The 23,824-nt window shown below is 42.9% G+C and overlaps 1 protein-coding gene and 1 long non-coding RNA gene across 5 annotated transcripts in view; one reads left to right on the top strand and one right to left on the bottom strand.

Moving 5' to 3' along the window:
* Positions 1–323: 323 nt before the first annotated feature.
* Positions 324–1,911, bottom strand: LOC140594998 (uncharacterized). The gene is made up of 2 exons (XR_011996364.1): positions 1,607–1,911; positions 324–1,247 (listed from the first exon to the last, which is right to left on the bottom strand). It is a non-coding gene; the product is annotated as an uncharacterized lncRNA (long non-coding RNA).
* Positions 1,912–2,034: 123 nt separating this feature from the next.
* C13H1orf21 (chromosome 13 C1orf21 homolog) overlaps positions 2,035–23,824 on the top strand; it is a 227,404-nt gene continuing 205,614 nt past the window's right edge. Inside the window, exon 1 of one of the 4 annotated variants that reach the window (XM_026001177.2) lies at positions 2,035–2,441. The gene's annotated coding sequence lies outside the window, so the exon portion shown is untranslated. Of the gene's footprint in view, positions 2,442–3,210; positions 3,311–23,824 lie in introns of those variants that run through there. The other 3 variants (XM_072733178.1, XM_072733181.1, XM_072733179.1) reach the window with 3 other exon arrangements.

Here is a 23,824-nt window from a genome sequence, read left to right as displayed (position 1 = left end):
AAACCTGGATTGTTTCTGGTCAACACTATCATTTCATTACAGATTCCCTCCATGGACTACTTGCAGACTATCCTGAGAACCTCACTACCATATTCAATGTCTATTGAAAAACACACACTTAACATACAACCTGTTCTCTGCCCTAGGAAGTTATCTAGGGCAGTTGTCTATCCCTCAAGGGATAGAATTCAACACGGATCAACATTTATAGAGTTGGTTTGTTCAGTGTGGTCTGTGTAGATGAGGGATGGAGGTGGGGGGAGTGTGCACAGAAAAAGCTTGTTACCCCTAAGGATTCTTTTACATAGATACACACACACATCTTAATCATCATCTATTTCTTTCATTTTGGGCCACTTAGGCATGGCCCAAAAACCCCAGAAAAGGGTTGACTACATTTGCATAAACCCAGCAGATGGATCCCTCCCCCAACTTTAAGAAAGAATGCAAAGATTTAAAAAAAAAAGTCTACCAGATTTGGGGTTAAACTACACATCTGAAATAACAGCTCATATTTCTTGAGTTCTTACCATGTGTCATTTTGCAAAGTGTTTTACACGCACTGGCACCTCGTTTTATTTTCTTCATACTTTCACAACAAGCCTATGAGGTAGGAGCCGGTATCATCAATCCCATTTTACAGCTGAGGAAGGGAAGGCTAACAGAAATGAAGTGGGTTGCCTAGGGTGATAGAGATGGTGGCTGGCAGTGCCTGATTGGAATCCTAATTTGCCTAGTCTCTCCCTTCTTAACCATTCCTCTTCAGACTACAGAGAATCCTGGTTCCCAGGAGACAAACGAACTAGAATATGGATCATTTAAAAGAACAGAACACAAGTAGATTTTCAAAAACAACCTGATTATCAGTCTTTTAAATTGATAAAGAGAAAGCACTGGAAAACCCTCTTTTTCCCCCCCCTCCCCAAAAAGACTGACTTCCCCAGCCACTATGGGTGGTTGTGAACTCATTTCATCACACTAAATTACAAATTTGCTTTTCAATTAAAGTGTCTCATCACTGTCAAGGCTCTGACGTGTCCTTTCCCAGTGTCCAACTTCATCTTGGTGTAAAGAGACACGATTCGGTTGGTTCGTGTGTAAACCGCAAAGACCCAGGGGGGTATCTTTTGCCCCTATTGTTTTCTTGGGTGTCCTCGCTCCGGAGGCCCGGCATTCCTCACGTGTCTGGGTCAATGCAGCAGCAGCAGCAGCAGCAGCAGCAGCAGCAGCAGCGAGGAGCCCAGAAGCTGCACAAAAGACGTCCGACCGCTATCAATGTGAAAGATCAATTCAGGGCTCGCACGAAAGACCCAAGATGACCGGGAAGAGGGGGGAAAACAAAACAAAGCAAAACAACCTTCTCCCAGAGGGTGGGAAACTGGGGGACGCAGAGACCTGGACGGATAAAGTAGTGACTGCGATCTTTCGGGACCCTCCCCCTCCCCCACCCGCGGGAGGCGCCCGGCCCGTGCGGCCTCCGCCCTGGTCGTCCCCCGAGGCCGAGAAGGGCGGGGAAGGGGAGCGGGGCGCGAAGTCTCCGGCCGGGGCCCCGAGGCACACCGCTGTCCCCCCCCACCCCCCGCCAGGGCCGCGTCCACCGGGTCACCTGGGCTCCGTCCAGCCGGCGGGCGCCGCGGCTCCAGGGCAGGGCGGGGGCGGCTCTGCGGCCCTCCAGTGGGGAGGGGAGGGGGAGCGCGCGGCGCGCCCAGGGTGCCCGGCCCTCCCCCCGAGCGCTCCCGGCGGGCGCGGCCCCGCGGCGGGCGGGCTCTAGCGCGGAGCTGCCCCGCACGCCCGCGCCTCCCCGCGGGTGGCAGGGTCCGCACGCGCGCAGCGTCCCCGCCGGGGCCTCCCGTCCCGCGCCCCCGCGCACGCGCACACGCACACGCACACACACGCACGCTCGCGCGCACACCTCCGCGCAGCCCCGCGCGCCCCGCGGCCTCGACAGGCTCCTCCCCCGGGGGGCGGGGCGCGGCCGCGCGCGGGGGCGTGGCCGGCGGCGGGGGCGTGGCCTTCTGCCCCCGCCCCCCGCGTGAGTGACTGGGCGAGGAGCGCCCCTCCCCGCCTGCCTCCAGCGCCGCCGGGCGGTCCCCTCCCTCGCCCGCTCGCAGCCCGCTCCCGCTCGCTCCCTGCCCACTCCCGGGGGGACGTTCCGCGCCGCGGCCCCGCGGCCGCCGCTTCTTTCACACTTTAGTTGGGAGCCGCGCGCCGCGCTCAGCGACCGGAGAGCTGGCCGCGCGCCGTGGCCTCCCGCACGCACGCACGCGGGCCGGGCTCCGGGGCTCTCGGCGCCTACTCGGAGCGGCGGGGAGGAGGGGGACCCCCGGACTCTCTGTGGGGAGGCGGAGGAAGAGGCGAGGAGGGAGGAAGAGACGCGGCGCGGAGGAAAGGGGCGGGGGGCGGGAGGCTTGCCACCTTCAGCCCCCCCGCGAGCGCCCAAGGTAAGCGTGGCCCCCGGCGGCCTCGGCGCCCCGCGGCGCCCCCGGCTCCCCGGCTCCCCGGCCGGCCCCGGCGGGCTGGAGGGAGGCCTGCGGGGATGGGAGCCGCGGTGGGGGCGCTGCGGGCGCGGGGCCGCGGCTGCCGGTGCGGGGACGGGAGCTGGGGTGGGGGCGCCTGCTCGCGGGGCGGAGGGGCTGGGATGCGGTCGGGGCTGCTGACGACTTTCGTCACAGCGAGGCCTGGGTGGCTGGTGCGAGACACCCCTCCCTTCCCACCGCTCCCCCTGCCGCTCTGCGCCCGCCCGCTCCTCTCGGGCTTGCATGCAGCCGCCGTACTTTGCAAGCCAGAGCTTGAAAGAAAAGGAAAAAAAAAAAAAACAACAACAACAACAAAACCCCCAAACCAAAACAAACAGCAACAACAACGAAACAGGTCTCAGAATCCTTCACTGAGTCTCCCGAGTCCCTTCTCCCGCTCGGACTGATCGATGTGTCTGGGTGGGTGTTGGGGTCCCCGGGATTTCGGAAGTTTCGACCTTTTGGGGGTGGCTGGTCTCGGTGCATCTGTTTGCCCACCTCGGTGTGTGTGTTATTCGTGCCCATGCGAGGCAGCCGCCGAGGGTGCTTGGGTATTGTGCACGGAGGAGGCTTCACTCTCCTCTGCAGGCAGTTCGCGAAGTCTCTCGGCTGCTGCTGTCCTCCTCGATCATCCATCCTCCCTGCCTCCTCCCTCTCCGGAGGGATTTTTTCACCCCCGCCCCTACCACTTACTGTTTGTGTGAGAGAAGTCCCTGGGCTTGAGGGCTCTCATCTCCCATTCATTCCTCTTCTAAAAGCTCTGAATTGGCTCAGGCACATTGGTCAAATTTGAGGTGGGTTTTTTGTGGTTTTTGTGTGTTGTGTGTGTGTGTTTTTTTTTTTTTTTTTTGCTCCAGGAGTTACATGGTCAGAGATAAAAATACATACACAGAAACACGCATTAATCCTGAGTGATGACAAACACAGTTGGAGATAGAAAGTGATTTGTTTCAGTGGGGAGCCTACCTCTGTGTAAGGTACCTTCCAATCGCGTGTGGGTTAGGAAATTTGTTTTAAAATAGATAGTGCTTGTGTGGTGTGTGTGGCTGGAAGACAGCCATAAGTTCAGCTATTGGAGCAACTCTGAAAGTGATACACCCTGATTATCCAGAACCTTGGTTGAAGACATACACATGCTCTGACTCAGACGTTGGGAGGGGGGCTGACACACCATAGATTCCATGAAACACTTTTTTTTTTTTTTTTAAGGAAACATTATGGACCGTTTGGGGAAGTGGCATGTTCATTTTACACTGAGAGAGGTTATGAAGACCTTCCTACTCAAGGGGGTGGACTCACCTTTCACCTAATAATAACCTTTCAGTTTGGTAGAGTTGGAATGTACCAGGGTAGAAGAAAACCAAGGGTAATGTGGGTCTGAGCTATTTCGCTCTCCTAGGGGGAGCTGATGTTTCTGAAGGGTTTTTCATCCCAGGATGCTCAATTTGGGGGCTTTTTCTCCCCTCTTTCGTACTTCTAGAGCCGGATTGTAGGGCCAATCGGACGTGTTCTGTGTTGGCTCTTTGGGAAATACAATTGAACAGACATGGACATTAATTTAGACCAGATCACCTGTTTTTGTTTTGCCCCTTGTGAAGTGTCGTTGATAAGACATCTGAGTGTATTTATCTGAGGTGGACCAGCACTTTCACGGACCACAAAATGCAGCATTGAAATGTCATCTCCCCTCGTGTTTCTTACTGGGCAGATGGGATTTAAGAGAACAGTTCTGGAGGGCTGCTGGGCAAAGCAGCAGAGACAAGCAAACTTAAGCTCTTGGATCAGTCGATGCCTGAGGAGGAGTGGGTGCTTCTGTTGTCAGGCTCACCTCCATTGGAGCATATGCCCCAAGAAAAATGGCCTTGGTTAATGGGGGAAGTCTTCTATCCAATGTTAAAAGTTCATCCTGGGAGAACCCTGAGGTTCTAGCTTCCCTCTGCAGCACTGACTCATTTTCACTCTTGGAGAGAACTGATCATTTTTGTTTTCTTGGCTGGTAATTTATCCACCACCCCTTTCTCCCTATCTCATTTTATCATCTAACATGGATTTCTGGGAATTAATAGGCCACTGTTTGAAGTGGTTTGAGCTTCTTGAAGAATCACAGGGTGCAAATCAAGAGCTTGTTCGTTAATTGGTACTACTTGCTGTGACTGATTAAAAAAATCCTACCGAGGAGGAAGGTGGTTTGGCCGATTAGGAGTATCATTTCCAGGCAGATGGTGCCTCATCATTGTGCCGGGTTTTCCGCCCGGCAAGCCTTGACTGTTACATTTCCAGTGGCTTGCTCCAGGCTCTTCATGGCCGGCCCTCTTTCTACTGGCTATTTTCTCTCAAGAGAATGAGACACCCTAGGCTGGGAGATGGAGTGTCATGGCACCTCCCAGGAGGTCAGAAGCAGGACAGGGCAGGGACTCAATCACAGGGCAGGGGGGTAAGGGGTTGGGGATGGGGTCCTGAGTGTGATAAATATCCCCGGCTTCCCTGGAACTTATCAGTACAACTTGGGGCTGCTTGAGCACAGACTAGTGTATTTAGGGCCACTTTATTGTCCTTCTTTGGAATTTCAGAAGTCCCATAGCATGGGAGAGGTAAATGTTGTGATTAAGTTCTTGTTAAAACATGAAAAACAGATTGCAATAGAGCAGGATAACATACTGCTTGGAAAACTGAGAAGACATGGGTAGGGCCTGTCTGCAGGGAGAATTGCAACACTGAAACTGTATTTTGGAAATTGGTGACAGTTGTGACTTTAAAAGCTCATAATTCAAGGGCTTATCTAAAGTGGCATGCAAATTATACGTACACATATTTTTAAAGTAGGCAATTATTTAGCTTGACTATCTCAGTTCTGAAGTTTAATTTTACAAGTTACAGTTGCAACAAGAAACAACTTGACATGTCGTGGTTATGCAATCATGACAAGAGTGGTTGGATGTAAGCTGGGCTAGGATGAACATAGAAAGGAATACCCAACAGCGTCCTCAGTCAGCAGGTATTAAGAAGTTTCTTGACCTTTTTTTAAGTGAAATGTGTTCCTGGAAAATGTATTTCCTCGGTTGTAGGCCAGGCACAGAATGTAAAGACTGCCTAACATCGCCACTTGTAAAAGGAGAGAGAGCTCCCGTCTTCTGCAATGGGAACAGAGGATGAATTGACCAGGTGTCTGGAAGGCAGGCAGGTTTGGGTCATCTTTGCAAAGCCCCACAGTAACCAGCACTACCTTGTACTTGGAAATTACTCAGTGAGTGATTGAATTGAATTAATCTAATTAGTTAAGGTCTGTAACGTGTCAAAAAAACTCCTTGGAAATACATTAGCTACAGACTGCCATTTCAATAAATCAGTGTGATAGCTTATTAACAGCTCCATATTCAGCCTCTGATAGGGTTTTTAATTGTTGAAGAATATTTGACGGGCAAGTAAACGTACCAAGCGTCATGTCCCCCTCAAATTACTGGAATTTCTACTTAGGGGCATCTTGTTTGGATTATATTGTTGACAGATATTTCTTCCCTCACGAGTGTGACTTATGACCATGGTCTTTACCTTTTTTGTTCAAGGAGTTTGGTGAATAATAACGCGTCATATTAATGGGGCGCTTTATGGTTTTCAGAGAACTTTCATGTACCTTGTCTTACTGGACTTTGTGCTGTTACCGTAGCACTCAGGGTTTCCCATGCTGGAATCTCTCCTGGAATGTGCCTGGATCTAGGAGTAGGGGAAAGGGTATGGGGAGGCTCAGGTCGCCCCAGGTCTTGGTTTATCAGGTTTTCCCAAGGGAAGGCTGTAATCACTAGTCACTGCTGCTCCCTCTAAAATAACATGGAAGAAAATAGAGACTTATCTCATGCAGGGAGCTCACCAGGCTCCTGGCATCCTGTGGCTCTGCCCCTTCATCTGTTCTCTCTTCGGGCTGCCTCTTACCTTACTCCTTTGCCCAAATGTCCCTTTCACCTTTTAGTCCTTTCTGGAACTTTAACATGGCCTTCTGTCCCACAGATTTTCATCCATAAGACCCTCCCGCTTCTTATTCTTCCACCTTACTTTTGCCTGCAAGACTTGAGTATTTGGTGTCTGAATAATCTTGTCCAGGATTTTAACCTTATCTCCAGGCCCACTTTCTCCTTCACTCCGCCCACCTCCCTGTTCAAGTATAGACTTCTGGCTTCTGGGGAGCTTCTTCCTTCTGCCCTCCGGGTCCCTCTACCTTGTCCTACTTTGCCCCACACCTCCCTTATTACTCCCACCCACTTCTCTCCATCAAGCTTTAGATCTTCTAGCACATACCTGCCTGTGCCTGTTTCACAGGCTCATGCCGCTTAGCAGATGCATTTATAGCATTCATGAGTTCAAGTGCACATGTCTTGTGCCTTGTAGAAAAATGGGACTAGAGTACCCGCAAGTTTAGGGATCTTTTTGGGCTTTGTTTTCACCTTTTACTTCAGTATATTTTGGATTTTTTAAGGTTCTTAAGCCACATAATAATAGCTGGAGTACTTCTTTACTTAACTTTTACATATTGTGTTGAATAATAATGGAACAGCACAATGATTATTGTTATTTTTAAAGATTTGGACAGCAAATGAAAAGCATTCCAAGATTTTCGTAATGGCACCGTTGACAGGCTTTGCTGTACACCAAAGTTTACTGCCTAATGACAGAACTGGGACAGTTTATTTAATGTCATCTTCACATTACCTTATTTTTTTCTCCTTTGGTTAAATAAATATTACTATAAGTTGAACCAGTTTTTTTCCTCATTTGTTATGGTTTTACTGCTCTCAATGAAAATTTTATAAGCTTACAGGACACATTTATGCCAACTAAGGATTCTTTAGCTAATATTATTAGCTTGTTAACTAATAGGACCTAATATTGTTGGTTTTCCCTGTAAGTTTGTAGCATAGGTCAGCCCCGTCAGTAGGGAGTCAGTGGGAGAAAAAGTATTAATGGGGACAACTACTAGAAAAACATTTCCTATTGACTCATTACATATATACTTGGGTTGGTCTTTTTATAAAATTGTACTTCACAAGTAGATCCAACACTAGTTATGCAATATCCTGAGTGCTCCAGGGCTTTTGGAAGAAGGTGCTTTAAAGCAGAGCAGGGAAAATGGTTTTTAAGTAAGAATTCCTTTTCTTTGATGGATTGTTGTTTTATTTGAGTTAGATGGATACTATGGTAGTTTTAGTTCACTGGTAAACCCTATGTTAGGATGTATTCCACCTCACTTGGTGACTTATGATTTTCCCCACCTGAGCTGGGTAGAGAAAAGGTAATAAGAAGTTTAGTCTTCACTCAAGTTTGGGGGCCTCTTTCATGCCCGTCATCACATGTATATCATAGCCACTCCTGAAACCCTCTCCCTGAACCCCTGGTTGACAAGGAGGTCTATATATGGTTGTTTACAGTGCAGTGGAACCCTTCTATTGACAGTACGATTTCTATCATGAGAAGATTGAAAGGCCAGGTGTAGAGTAAGGAGATGCTGCAGGCTGCCAGGCTGTGGTTTACAGAGAACTTTTCAAAGACACAGATCGTTAATACATGCCAAGGGGTGACTTCAGCAGTTCTATATGAAAGTTCTGCCAGAAGCAGTTTCCCTAAAATAATTTTGTAACCGTTCTTACAGTTAAAAGGTTATACAGGAAGAAACAACATATATCTCCTATGTCTCAGAAAGCTACTATTACTATTTTAATGAAGGAGATGAGACTCTAGGAACCTCTTTGAGTTGCTTAATATTTGCTGAAAATTCAGATGTTCTAGCTTCTTTGCCAGGAATCCATGGCAGTCTAGATACAAGCAACCAAAACAAACCTTGTGCTTATCCTTGGTGGCCAGCCTTTCTAGCACCCACCCCAACCCCACCTTGGGATCTTCAGGTCTCAGTTTAGATCCTGTCTCTGACCCTTTGCTGACAGTAAGAGTGGCTCCTCCCTTGCCTTCCATGAATGCCTGCAACACTTACTTGATGTTTGTTTCTTTCAGTGTTAGTTTTGATTTTTCAGTTATGTATTTATTTGCTGCCCCACCAAATGATAAGATCCTCTGTCATGCTCCCTGGGGATGTATTATGCTGAATAAGTGGCTGTTGGTCGGCTGACAGCTGTTCAGTGGTCTAAAGCTCCCAATTTTTCTCTGTGAAGACCTTGCTTCCATTCAGAACTCTCTTTAACCAAATGAGGAAGTATAGTGTGGGATGAGAAAAGATAATGGGAAAAAAAAAAGATAATGGGAATTTCTAAATTCCTTTCTTGGCCATGATTAGGGCATCTAATCTTTCTTACTCAGATAATTTATTAAACAAACATTTACTTTTGTTGATGATACTTTGTGTCATCTCTGTGCCTGGCACTGAAGAGATGCTGGAGATATAGATAAAAAGGCCTGGCCCTGCCTTTGTGGATTTCTCAGACAAGCATGTGAATTGACTGCAAACACATGGTATGTGGTGAATAGATGCTGCTTTGGGAGTTGAGGGAAGAAAGCAGCCAATTCCCTCTAGAGTTAGGCTGACCGTGCAGCCTGGTTTCCCTGGGACAGCCCTGGTCAATGCCTAGTGTTCAGCATAGGTCTTAAGATACCCCCTTGGCCCTCCAAAGTCTCCTAGTTTGAACAATAAATTGAGTGATTCCCCCAAATAAAGAAGTCGTAGAAGGCTTCGTAGAGAAAGAGGTATTTGGGATGACAGTCAATGGCTACACAAGAGTCCTCTAAGGTATTGTTTACATTTCTAAAAATAATGGGGGGCGGCTAACATTGGCTTTTAAACTTTATTTTTCTCATATTACTGTGGATTCATAGACTAGTTCACAGGCTGGCATTTGGGGATAAAGGAAAAAGGAATTTATGGACAAAGGGAAGATGAAATAGGGCATTTTAGGCAGAAGACACACATGATGCAGAAACCTATGGATGTGGGCAAGGAGGCTGAGGAACCATACACAAGGCTTCATGGTAAATGGCTTTGACTTACTGCCCCAAATACAACAGTGAGAGGCACTGGAAGATTGTAAATAGGGGAGAGACATCATTTGCATGATAGTTCCTTCCAAGTGTGGGTCAGAGACTGGAGGGGAATAGGGACTGGAGTCAGCCAAGGGAACTTGGTACTACTAAGTAGGTGAGAGCTGATGGGAACTGAATTAATTCCTGAAAATGGAGAAGATGGACAGACAGGAAAGGTATTAGGAAGCAAGATTGGTGGGACTTGGTGACAGATTGGGACTGGAGAGCCAAGAAAGGAGTAAAGGATAATTGTACAATTTTGGGACTGATTGTTCTGTCTTTGCCTGGGACAAGGGATCCACGCATCCGGAGGAAAGGTTGTTAATTTGGTTTGGAGTATGTTGAGTTTTTGGTGCTTCTATTCTTTTAGATGGAGATATCTTGAAATTCTGGTCTAGATTTCAAAAGAGAGATTTGGGACAGAATTGTGGATTTGGTCTCAGTGAATGTTTCTTAGGAAATTATTCCCTAACCTCCATGGTGAGGTTAGATCCCTCTTTTCTGTCTTCCAGTTGCAGCACACATCTTGTCTGTATGTACTTATTACGATTATAGTTGCAGATTGAGTTTTGTGATTCCTCAAATCTGATTATTCACCTCCACCTCCCAACTGTAGGGTCCACGAGGGTAAGACTATATCTGTTTTTAATTCTCTTGTATCCCCATGACACCCACCACACAATTGGGGACTAGCATATATTTGGTGAATGAATGAATGAATGAAAGGAGAGAAAGAAAGAAAGAAAGAAGAAAAGAAAGAAAGAGAAATACTTTTTGTAAATTTGGTAGTTGAAGCTGTATGGTTTGGTATGAGATTGCCTGGGGAAAGTAGGTTGAAGAAAACTGAACAGTGAGTTCCAGGCAACACCAACCATTAGGGCTATGGATGGAACAGGATAGTGAAAGAGAATGAGCAGTACAGGCCTTCAGAGAGGCAGGAGAACCAGGCGAGCCTAGAGTCAAGGATAAGGGAGGGTGGATCAAGAATCCGCATGTGGTCAGAATGGTCCAATGAAGAAGTAAATAATATTGAAGAGTAAAATAATATTGAAATGGCCCAATGAAGAAGTAAGATAATGTTTGTAATTCTGTTATTAAATAGAAGTGGAAATATATATCTTATGGGAGATATCAAGACATGGGTACTTAGCCCTGTAGTATTATGTTAGCTTACACTGAGTGCAAGTTCAGAATTCTACCCCTCTTCTGTTTTATATGTTGAGATTCTGAGGTTTGCTTTATATAATTTACACCAGCATTGATGTAGCAAAAATTTGAGGTCATTATTTTGGGAGGATGGTGAAATAGCCCAGTGTTTAATCATTGTGAATTTATGAGTGTGCATACTGATTGAAGTGGGTTAAAATACTTGAGTATTTACATGCCACCAGATGAGGAGCCATTAACAGTTGAGACACATGAAGCTCTAACACTATAACAAAGGATGGCTCATTGTCTGATTCTAGAAGCCATGAGTAACAAAGTCATCAAAGCTTTGTCTTGTGAAAAAGAGACTTTAAAAGAAAATATTTTATTTATTTATTCATGAGAGACACACAGAGAGAGGCAGAGACATAGGCAGAGGGAGAAGCAGGCTCCAGGCAGAGAGCCCCATGTGGGACTCCATCCCAGTAAGCCAAAAGCAGACGCTCAACCGCTGAGCCACCCAGGCGTCCCCAAAAGAGACTCTTATTGCAGAGTATTTTTACTTGTTTTTAGTCTCCACTGAGAAACTCTGGGTAGAGGTGGGAGAGGCATCTAATGTACTGGAAAGAAGGAGGGCTTTGAATTCAGCACATTCTGTCCCGATTCTACTTACGTTTTGACTCTAGCTTCATAATCTTGAATGGCAGTGGTAATAATTGACAATAATAATAGAAGCTAACATGTTTTGGTGGCTTACTCTGTGCCTGGGTCCTGTGCTAAGTACATTACATGAATTATCTTCGTTAATGCTTGCAACATGAGAAATCTCCTGACATTACTCTACTTTATGGATAAAGAAGAACTGAGCATCGGGGGCTTTGGGACCTTGACCAAAGTTTTGTAACCATCAAGTGGTGGTGCCAAGACTGGAAACCAAGCTCTCTGACCCTAAAGTCAGGCCTTTAATTAACAAGTCCTGGCCAATTCTGTTTTCTCCATACTCATTTTCCCCTCCTGCCACACACACCCATTCTCTTCCCCTCACCTACTGGTTCTTTTTGACGTAAATCACAGACATTATGTCATCTTGTCTGTGCATACTAGATTATATTTCTAAATGATAGGATTTTTTTTTCTTTTAGTATAACCACAATATCATTATCATGCCTAAAAAATTTTAACAATAATTCTTTAATATCAGATATCCAATCAGAAAGCAAATTTTCCTGATTGGCCTGTAATTATTTTTAATGATTAATTTGTTACATTCAGGATTCAAACAATCTTCACACCTGAAAGATGCATCTGTCCTTATTTACAGACCTTCTCTTTCTATTTTTCCCTCTTCTGTTTCTTTCCTGGCAGTTTATGTATTCAAGAAACGGATTTTTTTTTTTCTGTAGGATTTTCTGCATTCTGTAATTTGCTGATTGCATCTTCTTTCTTGGTGTTCATCACCATTTCTGTTTTTCGTATTTCCTGTAAGCTGGTAGTTTGATCTAGACTGGAAGCTGGATCAGATAGTTTGGCAAGAGTGCATCATGAAAAGTGTTAGGTACTTCTGTTACAACTCTTTAGGAGGCACGTGTACCTTCTTAGGATGGTGAGTTTAAGACTGTCAGTGGATTGAGGTGTTGTCAGCTTGATCTCTCCCTTGTGAAGTTTCCCCAGGCCCTTCAGAAACCATTGGTGGTCATTGCTTAGATACAGTGTTTCAGTAAGGGTTGTGCAAGGATGATAAACTGCCATCCATTCTGCATTTGTTAGCTGGAGTTTTTCTATCAAGAAGAAATGAACTGCATCAATTATTTGGTTACCTCAGAGTATAGCTTATCTAGGAAAATTAATGCTTGGTTTTATTCACTCATTTTAAATAATATTCAGAATAATGTATTGATTTTCTAGCATCTTCCAAAAAAGACTGAAGAGGTGGTGGTGGTGGTTGTCTTTTCCTATTTTTTTGGTATTCTGAACTCATGGATTTTAACACAGGTTATGTATTTCAGTCCCTTGCAGTTATTTCTTTCAGAGCTCTAATTATCTTTGGCTTCTGAATCCCTTTGACATGACTGTAGTGGTTTTTGATATATTCTTACTTTCTGTTATAACAAGATATTTCAGACTTAGCTAGGACTTTTTTTAAACTGCAGATCATTTTTAGTGGTCAGTGGTTTTTAGAGACCACAGTCCAGGTCTTAGGAATTCTTATTGTCTCTGGTCATTGGGCTGGTCATTGTGCAATGGACAAGTTAGGAAAACATACATAGGTATAGGTATGTGTTTGTGTATATGTGTGTGACGTATGTGACATATGCCATATTTCTATTTAAGGTATGCAAACACCTTCATTTCCTTCTTCTAAAAAAAAAAGGTAGCATATTATAGTTTTTCTCCTTGTTTTTTGTATTTAACACTATTTCACAGATCACTCTGGAGCCGTATATAAAGTTTTTCATTGTATTTTACAACTGCAGAGACTCCAGGGTATAGATATACCACACTTTATCCATTTGGATATATGGTTGTTCCCAGTCTTTTGCTCTTACATTGTAGTAGGAATGATTGTTTTTGCTGGTGGAGGTTTATTTGCAAATCAGACATAAAGCCTGAACTAAAACATTATTTTTCCTTAATTGAATGGACAGTGTTGGCAGTTTTCCCCCTGGTTTATCATTTATTTGTTTTTTCTCTCTGTTTCTTTTTTTTAATTTTAGTTTTTATTAGTTAAAAATGTTTTTATTTAGTAATCTGTACCCAAGATAGGGCTTGAACTCATGACTGTGAGATTAAGAGTCCCATGATCTTCTGACTGAGCCAGCCAATGTAATTATGTTTTTATTAATGCAAATTTTTTCTTTGATATAGTCAGTTTTATCAGTCTTTTATTGCTTCTTTGAGTCATGGTTTTGAATCATGATACAGAAAAAAAATTTTCTTCTAGATTATAGCGCAGCACTCTACAGTAGAAACAACATATGTAGATTTTTAGTAGCCATATTAAAAAGAGTCAAAAGAAACAGGTGAAATGAATTGAATAATAAATTTTATTTAATCTTTCAAAATATCATTTCAATAACTTAGTATTTGTTTTAAAGATTTTATGTATTTATTCATGAGAGACACAGAGAGAGGTGGAGACACAGGCGGGGAGAAGCAGGCTTCCTGTGGGGAGCCCGATGTGGGACTCGATCCCAGGACTCCAGGATCACGCCCTGAACAGACACTCAACTGCTGAGCCACCCAGGTGTCCCAATAACAGTATTTTTATTTTTATTATTTTATTATTTTTTTAAAATTATTTATTTATTTATGATAGTCACACACACACACACAGAGAGAGAGAGAGAGAGAGGCAGAGACACAGGCAGAGGGAGAAGCAGGCTCCATGTACCGGGAGCCTGACGTGGGATTCAATCCCGGGTCTCCAGGATCCCGCCCTGGGCCAAAGGCAGGTGCCAAACCGCTGTGCCACCCAGGGATCCAACAGTATTTTTAAATTAATGAGCTATTTTACGTTTCTTTTCCATGCTAAATTTTCAAGAACAGATGTGTGTTTTATACTATAGCACATTCCAACTTGGTCACTAAATTTTCATAATAAATACTTGAATTGTATTTAGACTTCATAAAGTTTGCTGTTGAAAATTCTCATAACCAGATTGTTCCAAGTATACATGAAAGTTTCCAGTAACTGAGTTAAGTATTTTAAACTTACAATTAAGTTAATTAAAATAAATTAAAACTACCAATTTAGTTCCTCAGGCACACTTAACTTACATTTCAGGTGCTTAGTAGCCACATCTGGATAATGACTACCCTTTTGGACGTTACAGAGGGTCACCCATATTTTCTTTTAGTGCTTGTGTGGTTTTATCACTAACATTTAAGTCTGTGACCCCCTTGGAATTTATTTTGTTATATAGGGAAATGGATCCAATTTTCTCTTTTTCCACATGGCTATCTAGATATCACAAACGACTTATTAAAATTTCAATCTTTTCCCCATGATACGAGATGTGCCCTATCATATGCTTAATTTTTGTAAGTATTTAATTGGGCTTTCTATTCTGTTTTCTACTGATTTAATCATAGAAGTGGTATAATATGTTTTAACATTAGAACCATGATGAACTACAATTTCATACCTACCAGGTTGGTAAATATCTGTCAACATCAAGCAATGGGCAAGGATATAAAGCAGAGGGAATATGCATATGATACTGGTGATAGTATAAACTGATACAACGATTTTAGGAAGAAGTTTGGAATTTCTTGTAAAATGGTCCCCTGGTCCTCTTAGTATTCGGGTTAGCAGAGCAAATTGCAGGCCTGGAGTAGAAGCAGTTTGGTCTCATAACTTTATAACTTGTCATTCTGATACTTTTTTTTTTTTTTTTTTTTTTTATGAAATGGAGTTGTGAAGAAGATTGGGAAGCATGGCCTCAGAAACTCTTACACATTGTAGAAATGTTCATGCAAGAATACTCGAAATAGGCTTATTAACAGTATATTAAAGAAAGGAATTGTGATACATTTATAATAGACAGTAGTGAGAGTAACCTACAATTGTGTGTATCAACAGGGATGAATCTCCTAAGCATGATATTGAGTGGAAAAGCCAGATAGGGGCAGCCCGGGTGGCTCAGCGGTTTAGCACTGCTGTCGGCTCAAGGGCGTGATCCTGGAGTCCCGGGATCGAGTCCCACGTCAGGCTCCCTGCATGGAGCCTGCTTCTCCCTCTGCCTGTGTCTCTGCCTCTCTCTCTCTGTCTCTCATGAATAAATAAATAAAATCTTTTTAAAAAAATACCAGAATGTATATTTGTAAATGAGCTTTTGTTGTATTGTGTGGTGAAAACCTACACTGTTATTTGTTCTTGGCATCTTATCACCTGTCTGTTAATAGAGGTTCCAAAGTCCCATTGGAAATGTGTATTCAAAACTCTGTGTTGCTGTTTAGACAATTGTGAGAGCTAAGATATATATATAATATAAAACAGGAGTGCTGCATCAATGGAGAAATGAAACTAAACTGTCAGCCAGTTGATGAAACCAAGACTCTCAAACCACACTGTTGACCAGGGTTGTTGGTGTTTTTTTTTTTTTTTTTTTTAATCTTTTATGCAGAATTGCCTCATGATCAATTGGTTCTGTGGCAAAAATGCTTGCATCAAAGATGCTTACAGCCAAACTACCTAGAACTCTTCTTTGGATTTTTTTTTTTTAAGATTTTATTTATTTATCCATGAGAGACACACAGAGAGAGGCAGAGACACAGGCATGGGGGAAGCAGGCTCTCTGCAGGGAGCACGATGTGGGACTCTGTACCAGGACCCCAGGATCATGACCTGAGCTGAAGGCAGACGCTCAACCACGGAGTCATCCAGGCATCCCACTTCTTTGGATCTTAGATGTTGTCCATCACAGAGATGGGATTAGAGTGAGGGTGAGGGGTTATATCCTTGGAATAGAAAAAGAAGCACTGGTATTTATGATCAAGTGTTGTGCTTTGGAAAATAGCATTTATACTAGAACGGGTGACAGGTTATTTGTTAAGTGGTACAGAGGATCAGGATTCCAAGGGAAATGTAGTTACATTCAGTTCGGTTGGCACTGCTTCTCTTCTCAGTACAGCCTGAAAATAACCTTGTAATCCACAGAAATGTGTTTCCCTGATTGCTCCTTTAAAGGACTACAGAGGAAGGACATGAGCTTCACTCTGTTACATTGTGCTTTAGTGAGCCAGCTGCATGTGCATGAAAGAGGAAGGGAAAAGAGTAAGTGGATTTTTTTTCCCTCCCCACACTATCCTCTACCTCCTTTTCCCTACGGAATTGAGTCTTTGATGTGGAACTGTGACTATAATATTTTATATGTCTAAAATGAGTGAGAAAAATTAAATAGGTGCCTAAATGGTATTTCCCATAATCGAATGAATACACAACTACATTTGGTAACACTTAATATGAAAAACTCAGAAAATCTCTCAGGTGAGATTTTCTTTCTAAGCTAAACAAAACTTTCCCCATGGGTCCCATCCTGTGCTCGGCCACCTCTACTTAGCGCAGTGTATGCATCTATTAAACACATGCATGTGCAGGAGTTCAGGAATCCACAAATACTGTTTTCCCTCTGAAGTGAATAAAATACATCAGCTTGGGTTATTTTTGTAGCTCTTATAATAGCTCTTACCTGCTTTACCTTTGAAGCATAATGGCTTTTTAAATTTTTTTATTTTTTTATTTTTTAGGGCAGTAAGTAGGGATGGGGGCATTTAAGGGAGTGTGCTGGGTCTCTAGCAAAGCATTATGGCTCTTGAGATGCCAAATGAACATTATGTTTGACATGCATGTTTATATTTTTAACAGACGTAAAGAAGTCTAAAATAAAAAGTTACGTATCTTCATTGCACTGATAGTCATGGGAAGGTCTGGAGGAAAGTCATGGTGAAGAAGAGCCAGGTTCTGGTTTTTGCATTGCGTGGGCGTATGGATTCCAACTCAGGGTGCTAATGGGTGTCATAGAGGGAGAGGAGCCGTGACCTTCCACTCTGAGGGGTTAGAAACCATCAGGTGCCCCTGGATGAATCTGAGCTCTCATTTTCCATCTATACTAACCTGGCTCTAAGATGGGCAGACAATGAGAAAAGTGTCCTAAGTAGGAATTGTAGAAATTCAATATTTCCTTGCTGTGTTGGTATATGACTCAGTGTACTTGGTGATACATTAAAATTGTCCTACTAAAACTGGAAAGTGTGTATTAATATTGTAGTATCTCAGTGGGCAATGGTTTATTTTTGTTGGTGGTAGTGTATTTGCAAGTCAAACATAAAGCCTGAACTGAAACATTACTTTTCATTAACTGGAGGACAGCTGAATGAATAGAGGAGGTGAGTAAATTTATTTTGCCATAACAGCTCTGGGCATGGAGGGTTTGTGCATGTTGGCAAACCCTGCCTCCAAAGAGACTTAGTTCTGCGTCTCAACAGTAGGACTCATTCTATCAGTGAGAAAACACTGCTATGCTGGATTTTTTTATTGCCTTGATTTTTTTTTTGTTGTTGTTCATTGTATAGTATTTTGAATCCCAAGATCAATGACGGGTTATTATTTGGATTATTTATTAGGGCCTGGAGCTTTGCTAAATTGAGCTATAAGTTAAAATGTTTATAATTAAGGAGGAATTTTTATCTGTGTTAGGTATTTATAAGGAATAAAGAATCCCTGGTAAGCACCTAGAAATAGGAATAGTCACTGAGCTTCTAAACAGATAGGATGTGAAGGCTTATCCCCCCTGAAGGCTTTGCCATCCTTTGGGGATAGTCTGACCTTTGAAAAAGCTGTTGTAAACCTGGTCAGGTTTCACTACCTTTTCTCTGGCATCCCAATCTGATGAAGTCTCATGCATAACACAAATGGTAAATTAGGGTCCTTTTATTTAGTTCTGACAATGTTCCATCAGAAAATTTTAGAATAAAGTCTGTGCCTTAATCACACAGCTCTTCCCACAGTGACCTAATGGGTTTAGATGTCAGCATCCTTTGGGTGCCAGACTACCAAGAGTTATTTCAGCTGAGAAAGTAAAATATGGAGAGCTTCCAATATTTTTGTCTTCTCTTCAGCACTTTGGTGTGTGTGTGTGTGTGTGTGATTCTTACTGATTTTCAAAGAAAGTTTTCTTCAGTGTGTTTTGTGGTGTGGGGATGACCTCAGGCTAGCAGTTGGCTAACCTATTTGCTTGCAGTTTCTTTTCTGTCCACGTGAGTTTCAGTAGAGGGGCCAGAAATCCACTCTGTGTGTTTTTCAGTGAGGAGACTCTTGTGTTGGAATCCATTCTGATCTTCAGCCTTTGTAGGAGGAAATCAACTCACAGTATTGGAGAGGAAGTAAATGAAAGGCAGTAATAATGGAATGTAGGTGGGGTGTGGGATGTAGCTTTTCAATGGTGATGGAAGGACCACCGGGGGAGTGTCAACATAACCCCCTTACCAGGTGTCCTCTGGAAAAAGGGATTCATAATGGATCTTGGCAAATTCAATTTTTTTTTAAATTTAATTTATTTATGATAGTCACACAGAGAGAGAGAGGCAGAGACACAGGCAGAGGGAGAAGCAGGCTCCATGCACCAGGAGCCCGACGTGGGATTCGATCCCGGGTCTCCAGGATTGCGCCCTGGGCCAAAGACAGGCGCCAAACCGCTGCGCCACCCAGGGATCCCTGGATCTTGGCAAATTCAAACAAAAAGAGTAAGAAGACAATGATCTTTTTTTTTAAAAGATTTTATTTATTTATTCATGAGAGACACAGAAAGAGGCGGAGACATAGGCTTGAGGGATAAGCAAACTCCCTGTGGTGAGCCCGCTGCAGGACTCAATCCCAGGATCACAGGATCAGTCCCTGAGCTAAAGGCAGATAGATGCTCAACCACTGAGCCACCCAGGTGTCCAGAAGACAATAATCTTTACCAAAGTAACAGAACTCTCTTGGTTATGAATTAATAGTTCTTTACAGACCACCAATTAATAACTCCTTGTGTGAGGACTTTGTCCACATGGCCTGCCCTTCATTGCTCACTGTCTACCAAGCACATTGCTTGGTTGATGGCAGGCCTCGACAGATCGTACAGAATTGAATTAAATGTTCTGGTGACTTCAGGGGCTCTGGGTATTCATTGTTTCATTTCCCTTCTCTGTGGGTTGCTGAGTAATATCTTACTGTTCTAAGCTATAGTCTCAGTTGGTTTTGAGCTTATTTATGGCCTTTCTCAAGTAGCACTGCAGAGTAGCTACCACAGAAAAGAATCAAAACATTTATATAATTTGTATAATGCCAGAGAAAAAGACATATAGCAAAATAGGGCTAACGTATGAAAAATTGGCAAACTTACGAGAAGTAAAAGTGATAGACTATGGAGAAGAAAGGGTAGGGACAGTAGGGAATTTATTTTTCCAATATAATAGAAATGAAGTGCCTATTCTTAAATTTTAAAATAACATCTAATAAATATGCAGCAAGATTCATCTTTTTAAAGGATTTATTGTGGGGCGCCTGGGTGGCTCAGTTAAACGTCTGCCTTCAGCTCAGGTCATGATCCCAGGATTCTGGGATTGAGCCCCGCCCGCATTGGGCTCTCTGCTTGGTGGGGGAGCCTGCTTCTCCCACTGCCCCTCCCCCTGCTCCTGTTCTCCCTGTCTCTCTCAAATAATAAAATCTTTTTTAAAAAAAGGATTTATTGTTCTGATAAGGAAAAGAAAAAAAGAACTATAGTAGATAAAAGGTATGTGATTAGTTTGCTAATCTAGGAAATATGGCTTTGAAAGCAATATCCTAATAATTATACCTGTGTCTGGGCAGATAAAGATGTTTCAGGAAGTCAGAATTTGTCTTGGGAGGAAGAGTTTTGCTGAGCCCAAGGATATTTTTTAGGTGTATACGTTGGGTTTCATACTCTCATCACAATTTTTGAACATGTTGAATGATTTGATCAAATTTATAACAGCGCGTGAAATATCTTAGATTCAGCCTTTGGTTTGGTGGGCAGTGTTGAGACAGCAATGAAATCTAGTTCATTTCCAGTGTATTTCTGTATATTGAAATGAATCACAACAAATTCTATGTGGATGAAGGCTGATGGTATATGACAATATTGAATGAGAGCTTGTGGTCAGTTTTTAGATTTTCTTCTGATATATACTGTGGATTAATTTTATGAGATGTAATAAGAGTTAATTTGCCAAAATATCCTGGGACGCCTGGGTGGCGCAGCAGTTAAGTGTCTGCCTTAGGCTCAGGGTGTGATCCTGGAGTCCTGGGATGAGTCCCACATTAGGCTCCCTACATGGAGCCTGCTTTTCCCTCTGCCTATGTCTCTGCCTCTCTCTCTCTCTCTCTCTCTCTCTCTCTCTCTCTGTGCGTCTCTCATGAATAAATAAATAAAATCTTAAAAGAAAAAATTTGCCAAAATATATTTTTTCCTCTAAATCTCTGTCTCAATTAGAGTTGTTTCTCTCAGGCAATTCTAAAATCTTCTAGAGATAATATAAATGAAATATTTCTAATTTAGAGAAAATGCCCTATTTATTCTCTGCATTTTATTGCCAGTGTTTTGTTGTTGTTTGTTTGTTTTGTTTTTGTTTTTGTTTTTTTAGAGAGGGAGAGCAGGAGAGATGGGGCAGGGTAGGGGGAGTGAAGGGAGAGGGAAAGAGAAAATCCTAAGCAGGCTCCACATCCAGCGTGGGGCTGGATCTCACAACCCTGAGATCATGACCTGAGCCACAATCCAGTCAGATGCTGAACTGACTGAGCTATCCAAGTACCCTGCCAAAGTTTGTTTGTTTTTAGTAAACATGGAGACTTTAACATAAATGCATGTGACTTATAGGAAAGTTTATGATCAAATGCAAGAATCAACAAGGTCCCATCTAGTTTTTTGGTGTTGACATAAAGTGGGCTTGGAAAACCTGCTGGTTTCTGTACTCTCTAGAAGGGCTTTTCTGCAAATGGACGAGGGAATATCACTCCCTTATTCATTATTGCATAATAAGAATATTTATATTTCACACTAAAGTGTGGCTACTGGGCAGCTTTCCATGCTGCTTTCAAATTAGGATGTGGTAAGTTCAATGCTATCTTTTATTAAAACCAATATAGCTAAAGGTTCTTGGTTACATGAATTTCTTTTTAAATGCCCTATCCTGAGTTTATTATGAGAGATTACCAGGTTCTCTATGTTATTTCTGTCATAAGCTAAAATTTGTCTTCAGTCCACTAAGCTTGCCTCGCTGCTCCAGACCTGAATGTGAGGTTCGAAACTCCTGTGATACTTCATTGGTGTTAATCACGTAAACGGGACACCTGACATTAGGTAGAGATGAGTGAATATTTAGAAGCTATTTGAAAAGGCTGTTTATCTTCAAATAAAATCAGAGAGACCTGGGATGTAGAGGCCTAGTTTACCATCTACTCTGTCTTCTTTTATTGTAGATGGTTTTTTAATGAGATGGACTGTGTGACAAAAGATGACATCATTGGGTACTTTCTACATTTCTATGTTTTTAATTGAGTTATATTACTTTCCTAATCCCTATTTTTCAGTAGTCCTGCCAGATAGGATTTTCGTAGTTAACAATAAAACCAGGTTTACATTTATTTATTTATTTATTTTTTATTTATTTATGATAGTCACAGAGAGAGAGAGAGGCAGAGACACAGGCAGAGGGAGAAGCAGGCTCCATGCACTGGGAGCCTGATGTGGGATTCAATCCCGGGTCTCCAGGATCGCGCCCTGGGCCAAAGGCAGGCGCCAAACCGCTGCGCCACCCAGGGATCCCTAAAACCAGGTTTAAATACCACTCAAAAGGAGACAGCAGGGGCAGCCCTGGTGGCACAGCAGTTTGGCGCCGCCTGCAGCCTGGGGTGTGATCCTGGAGACCCTGGATCAAGTCCCACGTCGGGCTCCCTGCATGGAGCCTGCTTCTCCCTCTGCCTGTGTCTCTGCCTCTCTCTCTGTGTCTATGAATAAATAAATAAAATCTTCAAAAAAAAAAAAAAAAAGGAGACAGCACTACCATCCACTGTTCAGAGGATGAACCCCTCAGGATTGTCAGCAGGCCAGCAGTGGGTTTTCTTGTGTAGGAATGTATACTTGAAGATAGAAATTATGGTCTCAGGGTAATGTGAACGTGTCTGCATGCTTGGGAACGTCCTGACAGGTGGTGAATGCTTAGGGGAAGCCTTATACAGGATAAACATTGCTTAGGTACTTATTTGTCTGTTTCTTAACGAAACACATTAATAAAGACTAAGAACGCAGAACAAAAGTGGCATACGGATCAAACAGATGAAACCAGAAGAGTGTTAAAATCAAGAAAGGCATTCTATAAGGCTCTGCCTAATTATATTAAAGGTAGTCTGCAAATGTGGCCCTGAGTTTCCCTGCAGCCATATGAGAGGAAGCAACATTATCAATAACAAGATTCAGTTATAGGATAAAAATACATCTTTGCTTTGCACAGTGCAACTGTTGCTGCTACTCATACAGAGAGAAATTCATATGGAGAGAAAGGGACACTGAGTGATGACAGTTCAACTTTGCTTGGGAAAATCCAGATTTCTTCCTGAGCCTTTTTTTAGAGATAATTCTGATTGATTACTGCAGGCAGGGAGCAATGTAAGACATTACATTTGAACATCTAGAGGGATTAACTCTCGAGATACAGTCATCCTAAAACCCTGAGAGCAAGTGGAAGAAATCTAATCTCTGCTGTTTTTTCTATTATCTCTTTGGAGGACTTGTGTTAATGCAGTGAACCTGCAGGGTCCACCATGAGTAATTTCTTGAATTCTTCAAGCAAAGGAGTGATTGGGGCTTCATGCATGTTTTGATGTATTTATATATACATGTATGATGAAATGTATATGGGAGAATTTCTTAAAACACTAGTATTTGTCATCAAACTCCAGAGGTGAAGCCCATCCTCAAATCCTGATAAAAATTATGCAGTATATTTGCAGTCAGTTGTTAAATTTATTTGAACTAAATCTCACAGAATTAATGGTGATTAAAGTATGAGAGTGAGTAGCCGCTTTGGATCAGGATAGACCTCCTATATTATTAACATTTTAACAATGCCAGAATTGATTTTCTTCTTAAGGTTCATAAAAGTATTTGAAATCTGTAGAATATTTCTTATTTTGATCATCTACAGAGCTTGGCAATAAATCTCTGAAGTAGCTATGGTCAGACTTGAGTTACCAGGGAAGTGTGTTGCTGAAAAAACGCTCAAGGCATTGAGTTTTTAGACATGCTTGACTATCTCATAAACCCCTTGTTTCCAGAGAATGCTGTGGGAATCTTCGTGAGCAATGTAGGGACTGAAGTGAGGGGATGTGTCAGCTTTGTCTTTACTCTCACTGTCTTCTGTGCCCTTAAAAATATGGCCCGTGTGTGTGTGTGGCAGGGGCACCTTCAAATCTTTTCTTCTACCTGGACTTTGCCAGAGAAGTCAAAAGGAGAATGAAAGATGGAGGAGTCTCAGAGTCAGGGATAAGGGGCCCAGGGAGGCCACTCTACCTCATTTGCATTTTTCCCTGAAAAAAAAGTCCTCATGTGTATACATTTTAATTACTTGCTCCTTCCTTCCAGGTA

Source organism: Vulpes vulpes, chromosome 13, assembly GCF_048418805.1.
Source record: "Vulpes vulpes isolate BD-2025 chromosome 13, VulVul3, whole genome shotgun sequence".
Lineage (NCBI taxonomy): Eukaryota > Metazoa > Chordata > Mammalia > Carnivora > Canidae > Vulpes > Vulpes vulpes.
This window is presented reverse-complemented; position numbering and strand designations above follow the sequence as displayed.